Below are 24,376 nucleotides of genomic sequence, written 5' to 3'. Positions count from 1 at the left end.
GAACGTTTTTTTAAATATAACTTTTTTTACTATAGCAAGCGCCAAATAAGTGCCTCTATAAAAGAAAAAGGTTTGACGTGAGAGGGTTTAAGGTTATCTTAAATCAGACATAACTCCCCTTGTGCCAAGGGGAATGGGAGCTTGTTGTGAACAACGGGGAGGGGCAATTGAATGAAAGCTTCACTTTTCCATCACAAAACACCAGAAAATGGCAAAAAAAAAAGAGCAGAACCAGCTCAACTGCTTTATACTATCATTTGACTATTAGATGTTCAATGGTTCTTTAGAAAAAATGATCTAAGGAGGAATGATTCAAACGAGAGTTCAGTTCACATAACGGCGTTGACCTTAAAATGAGGGACAAATGTTAATTAATCACATTAAATAAATAATCATCTTCAGAAATGACTTCGTCAAAGAAAAAAAAAGTAACTAGGCTTTATAATGATGGAATAAAAAACGTAGTTCCTAGAAGTTGGAAAAACAGAGGCGTCAAAATTCTGATTTGTGGCACTTTAGCAAGTCTTGATTCATATCAAAAACGATCTGACTTATTGAATGTTCCATGTGGTATATATCAAAGGGCACTTCCTTTAATGTAACAGGCTTTTACAATTCAATAGTGGTGCACAATTTCTACTTCAAATATCAAAGGGATGCACTATACTCATGGAACAACCCATATGATCTCTGTTAGCGCATTGGAGGCAGTCGTAATATGTAGCTACTAGATCGGGGTCGTATTCACTAGGCACAAAACAGAAGAAAATAGACTGAAACAGGGAAAGACTACCTGGACAATAAGAAACACCTCTTGAGATGAGAAAACAAATTCCAAAAGGCACTGCTGGAATGACCCATATACAGTAGCATCATCTCTCCTGTGTGTTCTCCTCTGACGTAGAGCGAGCCTTCTATTCAACAGCCAATTTATCCTCCATATCAGGATTGAAGGTAAGACCCAGATGCAGACTGTGTCGGACTAACAATGTTTATTACAGCAACAGAGCAGGGAAACGACAGGTCAAGGCAGGCAGGGGTCGACAGGTCAAGGCAGGCAGGGGTCGATAACCAGAGTAGTGGGACAAAGGTACATGACGGCAGGCAGGCTCAAGGTCAGGGGCAAGCAGAGTGGTCAGACAGGCGGGCTTGGAGAAAGGACAGGGTCAAAACCAGGAGGGCGAGAGAAAAAGAGACTGGGGAAAAGCAGGAGCTGAGACAAACCGCTGGCTGACTTGACAAACAAGACAAACTGGCAATAGACAAACAGAGAACACAGGTATAAATACACAGGGGATAATGGGGAAGATGGGCGACACCTGGAGGGGGTGGAGACAATCACAAAGACAGGTGAAACAGATCAGGGTGTGACACCAGAAAAATCTATTCAATGAGGAAATCTCTCCTCTCTAATTTCCCACCCAGCCAACCACCATGTTACAGTAGTGAAACTAGTGGTCTATTCAGGAGGGTGCAGCATTACAGAGTGTTCAAATACAAACACATTGTGTATATCTTCTCCCACGATTTTGCACTGATTTTCTTCCTTTTAGACTCAAAAGGAGCGTGTTGTTCTGTTACATGCTTCTTTTCCACTTTATATTTGTATTTTTGTTTATTTTCCCAGTTTTTGTGTTTTCCAGAATCTTCATAACCCGGAGACAACGATGTCACAATACATATGATCTAGGCATTTGTAGGACAATTTGGAAACTGTAGGATGACTACATTACCTATAATGCGCATTGACTGAACATTACAAATTACCATTGCAATTATACATCGCAAAATTATTTATATGGTGAAGGGCCTTCTGTAATATAGGGGAGACCAATAACTTTTGCAACCTAATGAATTACTGTGCCCGGTAACATATAGACTTTTATGGTCACATAAGGTGGCCACCATGTGGATTCAAAATCAGTAGCCTAACAATTCTTTACATGGCCCCAGTTGCATTTGTCATTTTTCTGTGACGATTCAATATTCACCCATAGCGTGACTTTTTGGATGGGCAATTGACAGTGAAGCTTGATGTAGTCATTGCATGCAAGGAATATGGGACAAAATAGTAAACTTTTGAATACCTTAATAGTGACTCTGGCCAAATACTTATAATTTCTTCAAATGGGGGACTACATACATAAAGTGCTTTAATTTTTCAACTGTAAAAATTGTATTAAAATACCATCAAATTAGGGGCCTCCCGAGTACTGCATCGCAGTGCTATACTGCCCTACAAAGCAAAAAGGCAGTAATTCTTCATTTGGTAAAATGTAATTTTTTGCTACATTAAATACATGCTTAATCATGTGGACAAGTATCCTTCCTCTATTGTATTGTGTTTTGGAGATAAGTTACTGTGAAACCAAGGTAAATTAAAGTACGTTTTCTCAGTTCCACGCTATGTGACCCATGTGTCGTCCGGGTTAGGGGAGGGTTTGGCCGGCCAGGATGTCCTTGTCCCATCGCACTCGGGATGGGCCGGGCACATGCACGCTGACACGGTCGCCAGTTGTTTCTTCAGACACATTGCTGCGGTTGGCTTCCGGGTTAAGCGAGCAGTGTGTTAAGAAGCAGTGCAACTTAGCAGGGCCGTGTTTCGGAGGACGCATTGCTCTCAAACTTTGCCTCTCTCGAGTCCGCACAGGAGTTGCAGCGTTGGACAAGACTGTAACTACCAATTGGGGAGAAAAGGGGTAGAATTTTTTTTTTTATAATAAAAAAAAAACATCTAACTAAATGTGACATTCTGTACTGTGACCTCATGTTTATTTATTTGTATTTATTTGATTTAACCTTTATTATATCAGGGAGTCATACTGAGACCAAGGTCTCTTTTACAGATTACATACATTACCAGTCAAAAGTTTGGACACACCTACTCATTCAAGGGTTTTTCTTTATTTTTACTATTTTCTACATTGTAGATCTGGCTCTCATGAGGACCGCTACTGGAAAGGAAGGCCCAGAGTTACCTCTGCTGCAGAGGATAAGTTCATTGGTGTTACCAAATACAAATGAGTTCAAGCAACAGACACATTTCAACATCAACTGTTCAGAGGAGACTGCGTGAATCAGGCCTTCATGGTCAAATTGCTGCAAAGAAACCACTACTAAAGGACACCAATAATAAGAAGAGACTTGCTTGGGTCAAGAAACATGAGCAATGGACATAAGACCGGTGGACGTCTGTAATTTGGTCTGATTTTTGGTTCCAATCGCCGTGTCTTTGTGAGACGCAGAGTAGGTGAATGGATGATCTCCGCATGTGTGGTTCCCACTGTGAAGCATGGAGGAGGTGTGATGGCATGGTGGTGCTTTGCTGGTGACACTGTCAGTGATTTATTTACATTTCAAGGCACACTTAACCAACATGGCTACCACAGCATTCTGTAGCGATACACCATCCCATCTGGTTTGCCCTTAATGGGACGATCTTTTATTTTTCAACAGGACAATGACCCAACACATTTCCAGGCTGTGTTAGGGCTATTTGACCAAGAAGGAGAGTGATGGAGTGCTGCATCAGATGACCTGGCCTCCACAATCACCCGACCTCAAACAATTGAGATGGTTTGGGATGACTTGGATCGCAGAGTGAAGGAAAAGAAACCAACAAGTGTTCAGCATATGTGGGAACTCCTTCAAGACTGTTGGAAAAGCATTCCAGGTGAAGCTGGTTGAGAGAATGTGCAAAGAGAGAGTGTGCAAAGCTGTCATCAAGGCATATAAAGTTTTTTTCTGTAGTACAATGAAGGCAGACTGTAGTTCAGATAGAGCCTTATCAATCGTGGGGGCAGTAGCATATACAACAGTATCATCGACATACAAGTACAGGTGCATATATTTTACAGACAAGTCAATATTTCTAATGTAAACAGTAAAAGGTACAGGACATTTAATAATATCCAGGAAACCTGGATTTAACACCACCAGTAGATACACATTGCGTTCTATGTATCAAGTCATTTTTAAACCAGTTACATGCAGCCTGGTCTTGGCCAATAGAGGAAAGCCGCTGAATTAGCAGTGAGTGATCAACAGTGTCAAAAGCCTTTGACAGGTCCATGAAGACAGCAGCACAATGTTGCTGTTACGGCGTTCGTCTGTTGAAAGAGGAGCGGACCAAAATGCAGCGTGGTTAATACGATACATGTTTAATAACGAAAAAACACGAACAATACCCCCAAAAAAAAGAATGTGAAAACCTATACAGCCTATCTTGTGACAACTAACACAAAGACAGGAACAATCACCCACGAAACACACAAAGAATATGGCTGCCTAAATATGGTTCCCAATCAGAGACAACGAGAATCACCTGCCTCTGATTGAGAACCGCCTCAGGCAACCATAGACTTTGCTAGAACTCCTCACTAAGCCACAATCCCAAAACCTACGAAAAACCCAAATACACAAACACACCACAAAATAAACCCATGTCACACCCTGGCCTGACCAAATAAATAAAGAAAACACAAAATACTAAGACCAGGGCGTGACAGTTGCCTTTGATCCATACAGTTAACCACATCATTTATAACTAGGGATGCAGCAGGGATAGTGCTGTGACCTGGTCTAAAAACCCGATTGATGTACAAGAATACATTTAGTGTCACGGTCTGACCATCGTTCGTATGTGTTTTCCTTGTTTTAGTGTTGGTCAGGACGTGAGCTGGGTGGGCATTCTATGTTGTGTGTCTGGTTTGTCTATTTCTATGTTTGGCCTGATATGGTTCTCAATCAGAGGCAGGTGTTAGTCATTGTCTCTGATTGGGAACCATATTTAGGTAGCCAGTTTTGTGTTGGGTTTTGTGGGTGATTGTCCATAGTGTCTTGATGTCCTTGGTCTGTGTGTATGTGCACCAGTATTAGGCTGTTTTGGTTTTCGTTACGTTTTGTAGTGTTTGTATTTAGATTCGTGTTGCTTCAGTTTAATAAACATGGTTCGCAAACTACACGCTGCATTTTGGTCCGACTCTCCTTCACCACAAGAGAACCGTTACATTTAGAAGATAAGAAAGATCTTAGCTGAGAATTATTCATGAGTTCTAATATTTTAGCTAGGCAAGAAAGCTTAGAAATAGGTCGATAGTTATTTAGGTCACAAGGGTCACCACCTTTATCATTATTATTATTACATAGGCCGCATTCCTAACCTTGGGAATAGTACCAGATATAATCGTCAGGTTAAACATATGGGTTAATGATTCAGCAATCAGGGGGGCAGAGAGCTGCAGCAAAAATGGATCAAGCATACCAGCCAGAGTGGATATTTTTTCCCCTCATCAATCTTCAGCAAGGCATCTAAGCACCTCACAGAGTAAATTGTTGAAATGAAAACAAAGATTCACTAAAAGCTGACTGGTTAACCGTCGAGTCAGCTAGAGGCTGGCAGAGGGAAGAGCAGTCGATTGACTGACTGTAGGTATACTGTACAGCCAGGCAGGCTGCAGAAAATGATGAGTTAATTAGTGGGTGATTTCAGAACCAACGTGGGGGGACAGAAAACATAGGTTACACAGGTTACATTGACCCCCTAATCTGATAGTGGTAGTGGGGTGGTAGATGCCTCGTCTCCCTTATGGCTCAGCTCAGGTGCCTAAATAGTACATTCACCGTAGACATATCTCTTTCCTTTACAGAAGAATAGCAGGTTGACCCATGGCGGTCAGGGCTATTGTCCAGGGCAGAGAGAATACATTGTCTTACTCGGCCTCCCGAGTGGCGCAGCGGTCTAAGGCAGTGCTATAGGGGTCACTACAGACCCGTGTTTGATCTCTCCTGTACTCCCTGTTCACCCACGACTGCGTGGCCACGCACGCCTCCAACTCAATCATCAAGTTTGCGGACAACACAACAGTGGTAGGCTTGATTACCAACAACGACGAGACGGCCTACAGGGAGGAGGTGAGGGCCCTCGGAGTGTGGTGTCAGGAAAATAACCTCACACTCAACGTCAACAAAACTAAGGAGATGATTGTGGACTTCAGGAAACAGCAGAGGGAACACCCCCCTATCCACATCGATGGAACAGTAGTGGAGAGGGTAGTAAGTTTTAAGTTCCTCGGCGTACACATCACAGACAAACTGAATTGGTCCACCCACACAGACAGCATCGTGAAGAAGGCGCAGCAGCGCCTCTTCCACCTCAGGAGGCTGAAGAAATTCGGCTTGTCACCAAAAGCACTCACAAACTTCTACAGATGCACAATCGAGAGCATCCTGTCAGGCTGTATCACCGCCTGGTACGGCAACTGCTCCGCCCTCAACCGTAAGGCTCTCCAGAGGGTAGTGAGGTCTGCACAACGCATCACCAGGGGCAAACTACCTGCCCTCCAGGACACCTACACCACCCGATGTCACAGGAAGGCCATAAAGACCATCAAGGACAACAACCATCCGAGCCACTGCCTGTTCACCCAATTATCATCCAGAAGGCGAGGTCAGTACAGGTGCATCAAAGCTGGGACCGAGAGACTGAAAAACAGCTTCTATCTCAAGGCCATCAGACTGTTAAACAGCCACCACTAACATTGAGTGGCTGCTGCCAACACACTGACTCAACTCCAGCCACTTTAATAGTGGGAATTGATGGGAAATGATGTAAAATATATCACTAGCCACTTTAAACAATGCTACCTAATATAATGTTTACATACCCTACATTATTCATCTCATATGTATACGTATATACTGTACTCTATGTCATCTACTGGATCTTTATGTAATACATGTATCACTAGCCACTTTAACTATGCCACTTTGTTTACATACTCATCTCATATGTATAAACTGCACTCAATACCATCTACTGTATCTTGCCTATGCCGCTCTCTACCATCACTCATTCATATATCTTTATGTACATATTCTTTATCCCCTTACACTTGTGTCTATAAGGTAGTAGTTTTGGAATTGTTAGCTAGATTACTTGTTGGTTATTACTGCATTGTCAGAAACTAGAAGCACAAGCATTTCGCTACACTCACATTAACATCTGCTAACCATGTGTATGTGACAAATACATTTGATTTGATTTGATTTGGGCTGTATCAGAACGACGAAAGCTACATTTTCTAACACATTCACTTAACTTCATGATAATTAATGACCCCTAAGTGACAAGAATCTTCCCACCGCAGTTTGATTCATGTGATTATAAATGTTGGCTGTTGGTGTTTTCCCCTTGACCTCTGTGATAGCCCTGTGGAATTTTCACCATGTTGGTCAAACAAGTCACACCTATGAAATCATTTGAGATCACAAGTGCCGATGGGGCTAGAGGTTGTTTCTTGGCTGGGCTGATATAGCATCAGTGTGGCAGCGAACCCTTGTCAAAGTGCAATGTGCCAAATTCCATGACTTTGCTCAATCATTAACTACCACAAACTACAGTCCTTTGCTTGTGCAGTATTACACAGACGTTGGAAATGGTGAAGTTTCCACTCTTATTAAAACCCCAGCGTGCAAACTCTAACTGTCAATGAAGTATAAAGTGCTTGAAGTGAAATAGGTGCAGTGCCAGCACTTATTTTGGGTGCCAGTAGTCTTTATATTTATGTGCCGCAAATTACAATATTTTCATGCCAATATTCTATAACAGGTGCTGGAACTCAAGCAGTGAGTGTTCAGGAGTGGCCTAATGTCAACTATTTGTTCCATTCATCCCACCAGAGAGTTTCGACGATGGACCTTGGTGATGGACCAAATTATTTCTCTGAGTCTTAACAAAAAGGAGAAACACACACGTTCCCCTTTGCCCCCCCATTCCCAACAAGAAACAAGAAGGAGCCAGCATTTACCTTTATGAGGGAGGATTAAAAAATTATGAGCATTTCAAGATTCCCACAGCACGTGAGAAGCCCACAGCACGTGAAAAGCCCACAGCATGTGAGAAGCCCACAGCACGTGAGAAGCCCACAGCATGTGACAGAACTGACAACAGTGATTGTGGGGAAGCTGGAATCAGCAAGTGGAAAAGACGTGGTTGTCACTCACCCAAAGACCAAACGATTGGCTGAAGTTGTAAAAGAGTGAACTGAAGCACTCTAGGGCTCCATCAGTTGAGTTGGTAAAGAAAGTAGCCAGCCACAGGTTTGGAGAGCAGATCTCGAAGCCCAAGCAGACGATCCTTCTAGCGGGTGACGAAGAAGAGGTGATGCCCGTCATCAGCACCATGATCAACTACTTCCTGGGAGGATGACTTCTGTTTCAAGCTGCCCCTAAAATGACAAGGCTGTTGTTGTATAGGAAATCAGTTACCACAATGGATTTCAGATCCCCTTCTCTTTCAAGGTACGTGGAGGGAGCCTGCCAAGAGGTAACGCTATGTGCGCGGTGTGTGAAGCATCTATGTCAACGGATCTAATCTTTAAAGGGAGTAAGAGAGGATCTGAGGATCTTCCGGTATATTTCAAATCCAATCTATCAGCATTGTTTAGAGACAATGCAGCAGCTACTGTCGGAAGTAGTCATGATGATAATCACCAGTTTCAGAAGTTCTGGGATGCAGATTTGTATGAGGACTATGAAGGTGTTTTTCCAGACCTTTAACTCTGTTCAAAGAAGGATGAAAGTTGTCTTAAAATAAGTATGATGACTGATTTTGGAAGGGAATATTGAGATATGTAAATAAAGTCAGTTAGTCACCCTTTAGGCCCCTACCATTGCTTTGTTTAAGAATTATATTTAAATGTGCTTGCTGATAGCAAGAGCAACTTTAGAAATCCGACATACTTCTGGTTATTCTCTTTCCACTGCCACCTGTATAGCGCCAAAAATGTAAAAGCTACCTACAACAAAACAACTTTCAAATGTGCAGGCAGACTGTCTTCAGGTTGCTTATCAAAACATTTTTGATGCTACAGGTGGCAGTGGAAAGAGAATAAGAAGAAGTATGTCGGATTTCTAAAGTTGCTCTTGCTTTCACACTTCCACCATACTTGCATGATTCCCAATCCCATTTCAATGTCCATAGCTAAACATAGTAAAAGTTTGGACCGTAACTAGTCTTCAACTGTTTATGTCACACCCTGATCTGTTTCACCTGTCTTTGTGCTTGTCTCCACCCCCTCCAGGTGTCGCCCATCTTCCCCATTATCCCCTATGTATGTATACCTGTGTTCTCTGTTTGTCTGTTGCCAGTTCGTTTTGTTTGTGAAACCTACCAGTGTTTGTTCCCCTGCTCCTACCGGTTTCTTGCACCTGTTTTCTAGTCCTTTCCGGTTTTGACCGTTCTGCCTGCCCTGAACATGACCCTGACCCTGACCCTGAGCCTGACCCTGCCTGCCGTTCTGTACCTTGCCCCACCTAACTGGATTATTGACCCCTGCCTGTCCTGACCCTGAGACTGCCTGCCGTTCTGGACTCTTTGCACCCTCTCTAGATTATTTACCCCTGCCTGCCACATCCTATGGCGTTCTGCATTAGCATCGAACAGCCCCCCGTGATATGCAGCTGTTCAGGGAAGCTAGAAACCATTATACACAGGCAGTTAGAAAAGCCAAGGCTAGCTTTTTCAAGCAGAAATTTGCTTCCTGCAACACTAACTCAAAAAAGTTCTGGGACACTGTAAAGTCCATGGAGAATAAGAACACCTCCTCCCAGCTGCCCACTGCACTGAAGATAGGAAACACTGTCACCACTGATAAATCCACCATAATTGAGAATTTCAATAAGCATTTTTCTACGGCTAGCCATGCTTTCCACCTGGCTACTCTTACCCCGGTCAACAGCACTGCACCCCCAACAGTAACTCGCCCAAGCCTTCCCCATTTCTCCTTCTCCCAAATCCATTCAGCTGATGTTCTGAAAGAGCTGCAAAATCTGGACCCCTACAAATCAGCCGGGCTAGACAATCTGGACCCTTTCTTTCTAAAATTATCTGCCGAAATTGTTGCCACCCCTATTACTAGCCTGTTCAACCTCTCTTTCGTGTCGTCTGAGATTCCCAAAGATTGGAAAGCAGCTGCGGTCATCCCCTCTTCAAAGGGGGGACACTCTTGACCCAAACTGCTACAGACCTATATCTATCCTACCGTGCCTTTCTAAGGTCTTTGAAAGCCAAGTCAACAAACAGATTACCGACCATTTGAATCTCACCATACCTTTTCTGCTATGCAATCTGGTTTCAGAGCTGGTCATGGGTGCACCTCAGCCACGCTCAAGGTCCTAAACGATATCTTAACCGCCATCGATAAGAAACATTACTGTGCAGCCGTATTCATTGATCTGGCCAAGGCTTTCGACTCTGTCAATCACCACATCCTCATCGGCAGACTCGACAGCCTTGGTTTCTCAAATGATTGCCTCGCCTGGTTCACCAACTACTTCTCTGATAGAGTTCAGTGTGTCAAATCGGAGGGTCTGCTGTCCGGACCTCTGGCAGTCTCTATGGGGGTGCCACAGGGTTCAATTCTTGGACCGACTCTCTTCTCTGTATACATCAATGAGGTCGCTCTTGCTGCTGGTGAGTCTCTGATCCACCTCTACGCAGACGACACCATTCTGTATACTTCCGGCCCTTCTTTGACACTGTGTTAACAACCCTCCAGGCAAGCTTCAATGCCATACAACTCTCCTTCCGTGGCCTCCAATTGCTCTTAAATACAAGTAAAACTAAATGCATGCTCTTCAACCGATCGCTACCTGCACCTACCCGCCTGTCCAACATCACTACTCTGGACGGCTCTGACTTAGAATATGTGGACAACTACAAATACTTAGATGTCTGGTTAGACTGTAAACTCTCCTTCCAGACCCATATCAAACATCTCCAATCCAAAGTTAAATCTAGAATTGGCTTCCTATTTCGCAACAAAGCGTCCTTCACTCATGCTGCCAAACATACCCTTGTAAAACTGACCATCCTACCAATCCTCGACTTTGGCGATGTCATTTACAAAATAGCCTCCAATACCCTACTCAACAAATTGGATGCAGTCTATCACAGTGCAATCCGTTTTGTCACCAAAGTCCCATATACTACCCACCATTGCGACCTGTACGCTCTCGTTGGCTGGCCCTCGCTCGCCAAACCCACTGGCTCCATGTCATCTACAAGACCCTGCTAGGTAAAGTCCCCCTTATCTCAGCTCGCTGGTCACCATAGCATCTCCCACCTGTAGCACACGCTCCAGCAGGTATATCTCTCTAGTCACCCCCAAACCAATTCTTTCTTTGGGCCTCTCCTTCCAGTTCTCTGCTGCCAATGACTGGAACGAACTACAAAAATCTCTGAAACTGGAAACACTTATCTCCCTCACTTGCTTTAAGCACCAACTGTCAGAGCAGCTCACAGATTACTGCACCTGTACATAGCCCACCTATAATTTAGCCCAAACAACTACCTCTTTCCCAACTGTATTTAATTTTTATTTATTTATTTATTTTGCTCCTTTGCACCCCATTATTTTTATTTCTACTTTGCACATTCTTCCATTGCAAAACTACCATTCCAGTGTTTTACTTGCTATATTGTATTTACTTTGCCACCATGGCCTTTTTTGCCTTTACCTCCCTTCTCACCTCATTTGCTCACATTGTATATAGACTTGTTTATACTGTATTATTGACTGTATGTTTGTTTTACTCCATGTGTAACTCTGTGTCGTTGTATCTGTCGAACTGCTTTGCTTTATCTTGGCCAGGTCGCAATTGTAAATGAGAACTTGTTCTCAACTTGCCTACCTGGTTAAATAAAGGTCAAATAAAAAATAAATAAAAATAAACTTTTGTTTCTTCAACACTGTCTGCATCTGGGTCATACCTGAAACGTGATAGTTTAAGCTTGAAAAGCCAGTCATACTTCAAAATATGCAGATCAATCTGGAATAGTGTGCTTTTATACAGCTTTTTGATACCATTATACTGTTTAACTATAACACTTTAAAATATGCATAAACACTTCATAGGTTATAATGGGAGATTTGGGGATTTGCCACAACTCTTGAGTAGAGGTCGACCGATTATGATTTTTCAACGCCGATACCGATACCGATTATTGGAGGATAAAAAAAGGCTGTTACCGATTAATCGGCCGATTTTTAAAGATGTATTTGTAATAATGACAATTACAACAATACTGAATGAACACTTATTTTAACTTAATATAATATATCAATAAAATCTATTTAACCTCAAATAAATAATGAAACATGTTCAATTTAGTTTAAATAATGCAAAAACAAAGTGTTGGAGAAGAAAGTAAAAGTGCAATATGTGCCATGTAAGAAAGCTAACGTTTAAGTTCCTTGCTCAGAACATGAGAACATATGAAAGCTGGTGGTTCCTTTTAACACAAGTCTTCAATATTCCCAGGTAAGAAGATTTAGGTTGTAGTTATTATAGGAATTATAGGACTATTTCTCTATATACCATTTGTATTTCATATACCTTAGACTATTGGATGTTCTTATAGGCACTTTAGTATTGCCAGTATAACAGTATAGCTTCCATCCCTCTCCTCGGTCCTACCTGGGCTTGAACCAGGAACACATCGACAACAGCCACCCTCTAAGCAGCGTTACCCATGCAGAGCAAGGGGAACAACTACTCCAAGTCTCAGAGCCAGTGACTTTGAAACGCTATTAGCGCGTACCCCGCTAACTAGCTAGCCATTTCACATATAAATACACTTCAAATGTTAAAATTGGATCCGCCACTGCCCTTGAAACGTACTACAAACACCAACCCAACGTTGAAATGTGCAGACTGATTCAACATACAGTAGATTGCTTCAACACATGCTTTTGCTACCAATCATACTTTATAAACTACAGATGTTGGATCTTAATTTGACCACTCTTTTCTTGCTGAGAATTTTCCTGCAAAGCATGAAATTAAAACTTATAGTGTATTTGTGTTTAAAAAGGCTTCTAAAGTTTGTAATTTTAACCCCTACAAAAATGTATATTAATGGCCTCCCGTGGCACAGCGGTCTAAGGCACTGCATTGCAGTGCTAGAGGTGTTACTACAGACCCAGGTTCATTCCCGGGCAGTGCCACAACTGGCATTGGCCAGGAGTCCCATAAGACGGTGCACAATTATCCGGGTTAGGGGAGGGTTTGGCCTGGGGGCTTTACTTGGCTGGTTGGCTCGTTGTGCTCTAGCGTCTCCTTGTGGTAGGCCGGGTGCCTGCAGGCTGACCCAGGTCATCAGTTGAATAGTGTTTCCTCCGACACATTGGTGTGGCTGGCTTCTGAATTTTGCTGGCGTGTGTCAAGGAGCGCGGTTAGGAGGGTCATGTTTCGGAGGACGCATGACTCCACCTTTGCCTCTCCTGAGCCCGTTGGGGAGTTGCAACCATGAGACAAGATTGAAAAAGGGAGTTACATTTTTGGGGATTAATTATAGTCCACATTTCTTGTTGCGGCAGGATTATTTTCCTGTTTTAGCAAATTTGCACCAATTAAGATCTGACATCTGTATAAACTTGTTGTATCCCTATTAATTTAAACTCAGGCCTCAACATTAAAAACTGAAATCACTTCACAGAATGTTCAAACGTAAACATTTTGAGAGCTTAAAACACATTACATGGTTTATAATGCTATAGTACTGCCTTTAGCCTACTATACTAGCCCATTATAACACACTATAATAACTCCTCACTTACAAACCACTGCAAAATCAAATCAAATCAAATGTATTTATATAGCCCTTCGTACATCAGCTGATATCTCAAAGTGCTGTACAGAAACCCAGCCTTAAAACCCCAAACAGCAAGCAATGCAGGTGTAGAAGCACGGTGGCTAGGAAAAACTCCCTAGAAAGGCCAAAACCTAGGAAGAAACCTAGCGAGGAACCATGCTATGAGGGGTGGCCAGTCCTCTTCTGGCTGTGCCGGGTGGAGATTATAACAGAACATGGCCAAGATGTTCAAATGTTCATAAATGACCAGCATGGTCAAATAGTAATCAACTGTTGGTAATGATAAAATTATACAGGCGACATTATGGACATGTCCAGACTTGTAAACTAATATATGTCAGCGTAGGCGACACAAACAACAATGGTTTAATGTCACTATTTGGACATATTGTAACATGTTGGTGTCCAACGAGTCAGAAAGCTGACAATCAGGCTGTGGTGTCACAGTTGGATGTTTCCAATAACACTGCATCTGTAGGGAAGAGGCTGACTGCTGTTTTTTTTAAACATTTTTAATAAAGGCCTCTCCTGATTTTCTCTTCCTGTGGGTCTCTCCACAGTAAGCTGCTTGACACAGTGGAGGGCACTGCAGAACATGCAATCCTTGATTGCCCGTGTAGAAATTCACCATGGCAACCATGGCATGTAGACAGTGTGAGCTCAGCAAGCTGGAGCAGTCAACTCAAAAAGCTCACACACACTTACAAACACACGCACTGACACACAGTACATATGAACACACACACACACACACACACACACACACACACAAGTGTGTGCATGGATGCACGGGCACAAGCTAGCACATGCACACACACAAACACCCACATCTGGACCAATCAGAAACTCAGATATCAAGGCTGAAATGCATGCATGTATGTGTGGGGGTGTGTGTTTGCATGTGTGTGTGCGCGTGTGTGTGCGTGTTTGCATGGATAAGCATGTACGTGCGTGCTTGCCTTCCTGCATATGTCTGTGTGCGAGTGTGCAGAGACCAAGACAGTTGAGAGAGTGAGAGTGCATGACTATTCAATACAGTACAGTATGCATATACATGCGTGAGTAAGTAGTTCTGAGTTGATTAGATGTCAGATTAAGGTTCTCCACTGCAGAGAACACAGTATAAACCCGATCTCTGTATCGAGTCTGTGGTTGCCTAGTGGTTAATATTCAACCTCCAGGCAATCCCAAATGAACCCCGCTCCGCCCTGTAGCCAGAGGCTGTAATCCACAGGAGGTTGGTGGCAGCTTAATTGGGGAGGACGGGCTTGCGGTAATGGCTGGAGCGGAATAAGTGGAATGGTATCAAATACATCAAATACATCTATTTGTTTGAGCCATCCTCCCCTCAGCAGCCTCCACTGCTCTAATCCCAGGGGTTAACCCCATTTGATATCAGCTCGGCTGAACCCAGAACAGTCAACAACAAGGGTGAGACATTCTCATCAGAAGGTGTCAGAATTGACAGGCTGATCCACAGACAGAGAGGGAGGATGTAGCTGTAGCTACCAGGCTGCCAACAATCTGTCTCCCCTGGTAGATTATGTTGTCCCATTTCAAATCAGTGTCACTAAATTAGAGTGTTATGCTGTACACCTTTACAAAAAAAGGTTATTTGTTTGTTCCCATAGGATAACTCTTTTTGGTTCCAGGTAGAAGCTTTGGTGGTGAAAAAGGTTCTACATAGAACATTTTAGTGGTGAAAAGGTTCCACTATTTTGCAGAGGGTTCTCCTATGGACACAATTGAAGCCTTCTTTTCTAGTCCAGGCTTTTGATTTTCTTTTCTTTTTTCTTTCATGTCACTGATTGGCCACCGAGTTTTCTTGCCTAGTGTCCCAGGTCTGAATCAGCTCCTTATTAGAAACAGAGAAATAAACAGGATTGTTTCGGCCCTCTGCAGAACGGGAGTTGACTATCCCTGCTCTATTCATTCACCCATGCTGAGTGGATTGGCGACAAAGATTTTAAGAGGTCTTCTGCCTCTGTTTCGCCTCTTCCTCTCTGGTGTCATTTAAAAGAAAGACTGGCTGTGTTTTGCCATCCATACTCATTGGATCAGTGTTCATTTCCAGTGTTAGATGAGATGTATCATACTGCCACCTGCTGGTCAATATGATAATAAAGCACCTAAAGTATCACGATTATCGGATCAGCTGTGTTTATAGTCATAAGGGTATAACACAAGCAATTTGATAGAACTGGACAAATGAATTGAAATGGGGACCACCGTATTCATAGACATTTTTAAATATACATTTCTGGTATTTTACTTCCTAAGGATTCCAGGTCGTCGGTCTTTCCCGGCAAATTGAAAGTGCAAGGAGGCATGCAACTGAAATGCAGGGATAGCAGCAATGAGGTTACCGAGGTAGACATGTACATGTACAACTGAATAATGTCCTTAATCAGACTTTGCAAGCAATGTCAGAGTCCAGTAGTACCATGAAGAGTGTGCAACAAGGTCCCTGAGAGGCTGCACTAAGCTGTGGGCGGGTGGATAGGGCTAGTGCCGTGTCACAGAGTTCAGCAGGGTTACAGTAGCTGGAAGAAACTGTTAGTGAGCCTGCTATTGAGCCTGCTATGCCGACACCGCTTTCCCTGGAGGTCTACAATGGCAGGGAGCTGGGCACCAGTGATGTGCTGGGCGGTTTTCACCACCCATTGCAGGGCCTTCCGGTCGGCCACGGAGCATCCGCCATACCACACTGTGGCGCAGTTAGTCAGAATGCTCTCGACCGTGCAGCAGTAAAAGTTCACCAGGATCTTGGGAGACGGGCAGGCCTTCTTCAGCCTCCTCAAAAGGTACAGGCGCTGCTGCACCTTTTTCACCAGGGTTGAGGTGTTGAGGGTCCAGTAGAGGTCATCGGAGATGTAGACACCCAGCAATTTGAAGCTGGGCACACGCTCCACCTCAGTGCCATCAATGAGAACTGGGGCGTGGCTGCAGCTTTTAGACCTCCTGTAATCCACAATGAGCTCCTTGATTTTCTTTGCATTGAGGGCCAGGTTGTTGTCAGAGCACCATGCAGCCAGGTGCTTGACCTCCTCCCTGTAGGCATTGTCACTGATCGGGCCTAACACGTGGTGTCGTCTGGTAACGATGGTGTTTGAACCGTGTACAGGAACGCAGTCGTAGGTGAAGCGGGAATACAGGAGGGGGCTCAGCATACAGCCCTGTGGCACACCGGTATTCAGGTTCAGGGTTGAGTAAGTGAAGTTGTCTAACCTGACAGACTGGGGTCTGTTGGTTAGGAAGTCCAAAGTCCAGTTACAGATAGAGGGGCTGATCCCTAGGTCATGGAGTTTGGTGGCCAGCCTAGGGGGAATGACCGTATTGAATGCTGAGCTAAAGTCTATGAACAACATTCTCACATAGGTGTCGGTTTTGTCCAGGTGGTTAAGGGCAGAGTGTAAAGCTGTGGAGATGGCGTCCCCTGTAGACCTGTTCGGTTGGTAGGCAAACTGGTGGGGATCCAGTGTTGGAGGGAAGCAGTTAAGGTAGGCCCAAACCAGTCTTTCGAAGCACTTCATGATCGTGGGGGTGAGTGCAACAGGTCGGAAGTCATTCAGGCTTGATGCGGTCGACTGCTTCAGCACTGGGAAAATGGTTGTGGTCTTGAAGCACGTGGGGACAACCACCTGGGCCAGTTATAGGTTGAAAATGTCAGTGAAGACCTCGGCCAGCTGCCCAGCACATGCTCTGAGCACACGAGCGGGGACACCATCAGGACCACCAGCCACTCACGTGGCGTAAGTAGCAAACAATCTCCAGTCTGTGCGTTGAAACTGGTGCTGTAGTAATGAGTCTGACCCCTCTGGACACACTTTGACCGTCCTCGCTGATGGTTTCACGCGTTTAATGAGGGGTAAATACTTGGGGAGTTGGAACAGTGAAAGGTGATCAGATTGTCCCAGATGGGGGAGGGGAATGGCTTTGTAAGCCTCCGGAATGTTTGTATACACGTGGTCTAGTGTATTCTCTCCTCTAGTGGGGCAGGAAACATTCTGGTGGAATTTGGGAAAAACAGTTTTCAGATTTGAGTGGTTAAAATCCCCTGCAAGTTTGCTGTTTGCTAATAGCAACCTGCAGTTCTTTCATTGCTAGTTTAGCATTAGCATCCGGAGGTATATAGGCTGCAGTAACAACAATGGATGTAAGCTCCCGAGGCAAGTAGAAAGGCCTGCACCTAATCACTCCAGATTGGTTGAGCAGTGACACCCCATTTTGTTACGGTCTGTACACCCTGCTTTGTTTACATAAATGCACAGGCCACCTCCTCTGGTCCTAACAGAGTCCTCAGCCATACGATCAGCCCTGAAGACGTCGCACCCCTCTAGCCCAATATCGTTGTCGGGTATGCTGTTGTTTAGCCACGTTTCCGTGAAAATTATGTTGTTGCAATCCATAATCCTTTTTTGTGAGATGATTCTTAATCATATTTTGTCCATTTTGTTCACCAGAGACCGGACGTTAGTGAGGAAAGGGCTAGGTAATGAAAGCCGATGTGGGGTTAACTTTTGCCTAGCCCGGAGGCCACCCCGCTTCCCTCGCCTTTGTTTACGATCTCGACGCCGCCTCCGGGCATTTCCTCTCGTAATTTTTCAGGCTCCAGGGCGTCTTCGCGATCTCCAGTAGAAGATGTAAGTTGTCAAAAACTCTCTTTGTGCATTGTGTTCCAATATCCAGGAGTTATTATTGGCTATATAAAGTGTACATCAGCCATCTATATAGGCATCATGGACATATTCTCATGAATAATTCTCCAGTCTGCACTTTCACATAAACGTCAACGCAGCAGAGCGTTCTCATCTGTCTATCCCGTAAACATATCATTGGTGTATCCATGCTCTGAGTGTTGAGGTATACTGAGCTCATGTCAAATTATAACTTGAAAAATATCTCAATGTTTTGACAGTGTTGAAAGTCAGGTAGGTGAGAAGTTTGTTTTTGCTGACAGCAGCTAAAACTTGTAATAGGTACAAGGTGCTAGGTCATAGGCTATACAGAGTTGTAATGAAAGAACTCTCAGAAGTCACAAGGACCTGTGTCTGTAATGTGGTTTCAGGGCAATTTGTATTATTCTGTATGTAAATCTGACACTCCGTTTTATATAGTTCGTTACGTTAGGTTACATTATGAATGGAATAGCGGCTGTACAATATCATACGAATTATAGAACATATCATACGTCTTACCCAGACATCCAATAGCATACAAATTGGATGATTTACATTATAATATGATTTGGGGGACGTATAGTATTATACGTCTTCCGCTGAGACCAAATTGCTTGTTGCGCTGTGACAACAAAGGAAAATTATGAGGAGAATTTACATTGGTGATAATGGGAACTAACGACAAAGGTTAGGATAATTTACGTAGCAGGTTAGGTGAAATGGGTTAAGCTTAGAACAAGGGTTAAGGGAAGAGTTAGCTGATATAAAACAGTTGTCCCTGACACGACTTGAACATGCAACCTTTGGATTGCTAGAAGGTTGTGTATTAACCCCACCCATCCTCTGGGACACTCATCTGCAAACAATCAATTAATGACAAGTTTACCTTGGCTGCGTCTACCCAGTTAATGGCAAGTCGCTAGAATTCAGTATCTATGACAACAGCCACAACAGAGCCTGCACTTGACCTTGAGGTCGAAAGACAGCAATAGACAGCATATAAAATGATCTGATCTATACAGTAGACAGCCTACACTCTTAGAAAAAAAGGGGCTATATAGAATTTAAAACAGTTCTTCGGCTGTCCCCATAACAAAACCCTTTGAAGAACCCTTTTGGTTCCAGGTAGAACCCTTTTTGGATCCATGTAAAACCTTTTCTACAGAGGGTTTTACATGGAACCCAAAATAGTTCTACCTGGAACCAAAAAGGCTTCTCCTATGGGGACCCCCGAAGAACCCTTTTGGAACCCTTTTTTCTAAGAGCGTACAGATTGTAGAATCTGTCTATTAACTCAACATTTTACTATTGCAATTTCATATGATGTGCGATTTCATAATGTTCCCATTTGGATTTACTTCTGAACCTAGCCATGTATTCACATCATACTTTTGATTGCGGGATGACCTGATTTTGCATGTAAACAGGGAGTCTACAAATCATATTTTTCTGGTTCGAAGTAATATTCCCAAGTGTTTTGTCAGACAACTCTTTCTTTGAGTCCAAAATGTTGCTGCATTTTCATCAACAGTACAGTGGGTGTCAGAGTTCTTATGCAACCGTCATTGACTGCAAAGTTAGTAACAGTCGAGAAAAATAGCGGCTCCTTGATGCTTGATGTTTTTCTGGGAATGACCACGCCATGTGGTTGTTTCCCACTGACCTGACACATACCTCTCTCGTATGGTCAGTATGACACAAGGATGTATGGTCAGACTTCTAAGATATCATTGAGACATAAAAGATAGAAGAGCCACGCATCTAGAAATTGTGGTTCTCAATGTTCAGCCAATTGTGACTGTTTTGAACAGGTCAAGCTATGAGTAAAACCATTTTTCTAAATATTTCAAAAACTCTTCCGGCAGATATTCAAGACAAATGAAAACATATTAGCGTCAGTGGATCAGTGGATCCATAATTCACAATGGCTCCAGTTCAAAAACCTCATTAGCTTTTCTTCTATGGCAGACCTCTGTAGAGTGACGAAGAGGAGAAGTGATCAAACCACAAAGGGCCGTCTGGACAGGAGAAGGGTCATAGGAGACAAACAAGGTAACAGAGGCAATAAGAGGAAAAAGATGGTTAGGCAGACACACAGAGACAGTTAGAGACGAGGTTGAGAGAGGGAGAGAAATGGAAGAGAACTGGGAAAGCAGAAGAGACAGTGAGAGTAGCAGAAACAGAGGAGACGGTGTAGGAAAGGTCGATCGAGAGAAAGCGATTGACTGGAAGAGGATGAGAGGAGAGCAGCCGGGACAAGGAGAAAGAGGGCGAGGGTCTTGGAAGAGGTCGGACTCCATGAGGGCACTCTTGAATAGTGTCTGAGAACTATGGCTTATGGTATTTCTACGGGATCAATACTGCTTCCCATTGGAGAGAGAGGAGAGAGAGGCCCTGATTGAATTAGTGCTGTAAGTAAGTTAAGTGGCCACACGTCTGAATGCAACCATACAAACATGATGGCTCTACCCTGAACGCAGGACTGCAACTTCCATTGTATCTCCCACTGTACTAAAGCACAAGAGAGAGAGAGACCAATTGCAGGAAGCTAATGAGACAAAATGAACTCGGAATCCGCTGAGCGAATGAACTGCTTTGGAACTGAGAGAGCACTTACCAATTTATAAACAGGCTGGAGAGAGAGAGAGAGAGAGAGAGAGCGAGAGAATAATAGCAGGGGAAGAGGATGTACTGTGTAGTGTGATGTTGTGTTGCATGCCCTGTCCATGACAATAGCCAACCCCACTGGCCACCACCACTTAGCAAAAAAGCAGAATGGGCGTTGTTGACACATACGTATAATCCCCAGACATTGAGTTTTAGACATGGTGCGACAGTCTGATAGTTCTTATGGTCAGCTTCGCTGTCCACCAACACCAAAACAAGGCAGCCAAACAAGCACACACACCACACACTCCCTCGCGGTCTATATAGTTTCTCTCTACGAGGCCTGAACTTGCGAACTGTGTAATCCTAGCCATGACCTCCTTGCCCTGGGTTGTAATTCTATAGCGGAACCTTCATGATGGTCAGGGGAATGTCCACTCCATGTAATCTATAGCTATGCCATACGTAGGCACAGGAGTTTTATCCTGACTATTTTCTCTATACAGACTATACTGTAAGGCCTGGAGTTTTTCCTGGTCAGATCACATGGACAGGAAAACTCCTGGCCCTAGCTATGTGTCCCTTCCTTGTGCCATCGCCTCACTGATGAGACAGGAGGGGTGCGTCACCTGAGTGGGTTGAGTCACTGATGTGATCATCCTGTCTGGGTTGCCCCCCCCCCCCCTTGGGTTGTGCCGTGGCGGAGATCTTTGTGGGCTATACTCAGCCTTGTCTCAGGATGGTAAGTTGGTGGTTGAAGATATCCCTCTAGTGGTGTGGGGGCTGTGCTTTGGCAAAGTGGGTGGGGTTATATCCTTCCTGTTTGGCCCTGTCCGGGGTGTCCTCGGATGGGGCCACAGTGTCTCCTGACCCCTCCTGTCTCAGCCTCCAGTATTTATGCTGCAGTAGTTTATGTGTCGGGGGGCTAGGGTCAGTTTGTTATATCTGGAGTACTTCTCCTGTCCTATTCGGTGTCCTGTGTGAATTTAAGTGTGCTCTCTCTAATTATCTCTTTCTCTCTTTCTTTCTCTCTCTTGGAGGACCTGAGCCCTAGGATCATGCCTCAGGACTACCTGACATGATGACTCCTTGCTGTCCCCAGTCCACCTGGCCGTGCTGCTGCTCCAGTTTCAACTGTTCTGCCTTATTATTATTGGACCATGCTGGTCATTTATGAACATTTGAACATCTTGGCCATGTTCTGTTATAATCTCCACCCGGCACAGCCAGAAGAGGACTGGCCAACCCACATAGCCTGGTTCCTCTCTAGGTTTCTTCCTAGGTTTTGGCCTTTCTAGGGAGTTTTTCCTAGCCACCGTGCTTCTACACCTGCATTGCTTGCTGTTTGAGGTTTTAGGCTGGGTTTCTGTACAGCACTTTGAGATATCAGCTGATGTACGAAGGGCTATATAAATACATTTGATTTGATTTGACAGGACAGGGTAGAGTGGGTGACAGATGCTCTCTCTAGGTGGGCTGACTACAGCCGTCATTGAAGGGGACAATACACCTGCTGCCCATCAAAAACATTGAGACGTCACTGGAGTATATTTACAGAACGCTGTAAAGCAGGGGTGTCAAACTCCTTCCATGGAGTGGCCTAGTGTCTGCAGGTTTTTGTTTTTTGTTTTTTCCTTTCAATGAAGAACCTAGACAACCAGGTGTGGGGAGTTCCATACTTATTGGGGACCTTAATTCATCAATCAAGTACAATGGAGGAGCGAAAACCTGCAGACACTCGACCCTCTGTGGAATGACTGACACCTGTGCTGTACTGTGCTGACGGCTGTACTTGGATGACCTCCATGTTAAGAGCGGTACCTTTAGAAAATTCAGAATAAACTGTTGTGTGTGTTGTGTGTCTTTATGAAGCATAGACCTGTATGACTACATGCAATTTGCCCTTTCTGTATAACAATCATCGAGATATTTGATCGTTTTGAGGAATAGGAACACTCTTATATGAATCCAAGAGAACCAAGGGATCTTCATTAGAGTCTGCACTGAGAATGCCCCATGCCCCCGAGGTTGACATCTTCTTCTTTTTTTTAAGGGAGCGCAAACAAACGCGACACCACGTGGGAACGTCTCCCACCTAGGTGTGCTCTGTGAGCTGTCCCACGCTGAGGTGATTGGTGGACGTGTTGTTGTTCGACCAGCAGGGATATTCTGTACCTATGAGCTCACTGTTGAACGTTCCACTGACATGAGAGAAAGACGAGCACATGGACATGGATTTCATCGACTACTGTACAGCACCATTGAACATCTATGGGTTGGGTCAAGAGTGGCTAGGAAGACGTTCCACACCGCCCATACAAGTGAATGCGTTCGATGTATAATTATTTATTTTTTGATTGAAGATGATTGAAGATTTATTGAGTTCTTCAGCAGTTAATCTGACCAAATAGACCACCAATCCAAAGCAAGGTATCACACAATTCAAACAATTTGGCGACATAGCCGAAAAATGCATTCCTGGAAATGGGCAGACAGAAATAAATACACTGAGCACCGAGGAGAAAACAGGCAGAGAGAGAGAAGCCGCAAGTGGAAAATGTTATCGTATCACACACAGAAAAGACAAGGGTTAGATATTGCTGCACTGTCAGAACTAGAAGCACAAGCATTTGGCCACACTCGCAATAACATCTGCTAAACACGTGTACTGTATGTGACCAATAAAATAGAAATATAGAAATATCATGACTCTCTGTCACGTTATGCCTTGGATTCTATTCAATCGGAAACAGATTTTCATGCCAATATTCGAGAATCCGCATTAAGAAAATGTGTATTTTCACACTAGCAGTGTTGTTTCAACCAAACCACGGAGATAGATAGAGGACTTCATCTTTATATCTGTGCCATTATAGCGCCCGTGGCAGCGCCATTGAGGCTGCAACCCATAGGAATCCCGACCCAGATCACTACTTTGACTACTTTAAAATGTCAGAAACATCGTGGAAGCCCTCTATGGTGCTGCCCACACTAAAACGGCCTTTTGGACACGAGGTGTCCATCATTCCCTATACCCCAAAAAGGACTCGTTGCTGATAGAAATCGGTGTGTGATGACATAGTGCACACAATAAATGTACTTTTTCGCTTATCTTTTAAAGCACAGAGAAAAAAAATCGAAAATTCAATGTGTTTTCCATCACATTTTCAAGTCCACTGTAGTTTTGTCACACAAACTGTTGCAATTAAATAGCAAACGTGCCTAATCTCTTGCCAGTGCCAGTACACTGTGAGTAGGCTGTGCGGGTAGACTAGTCTTCATCCATTAGATTGCTATGGATAAGAGCGAGGATATTTGCATATATCAAATGAGAGTCAAGCATTGATCATCGTGTCACCAGAATAAGGGCCCCGATATTTATTGGAAAGAAGCATCAAGATCACCGTGCACTTTCACCACCCTGTGAAGTTCC

This window comes from Oncorhynchus tshawytscha, linkage group LG10 (genome assembly GCF_018296145.1).
Source record: "Oncorhynchus tshawytscha isolate Ot180627B linkage group LG10, Otsh_v2.0, whole genome shotgun sequence".
In the NCBI taxonomy this organism is placed as follows: domain Eukaryota; kingdom Metazoa; phylum Chordata; class Actinopteri; order Salmoniformes; family Salmonidae; genus Oncorhynchus; species Oncorhynchus tshawytscha.
The sequence above is the reverse complement of the archived record's forward strand: the minus strand, read 5'-3'. Positions refer to the sequence as shown.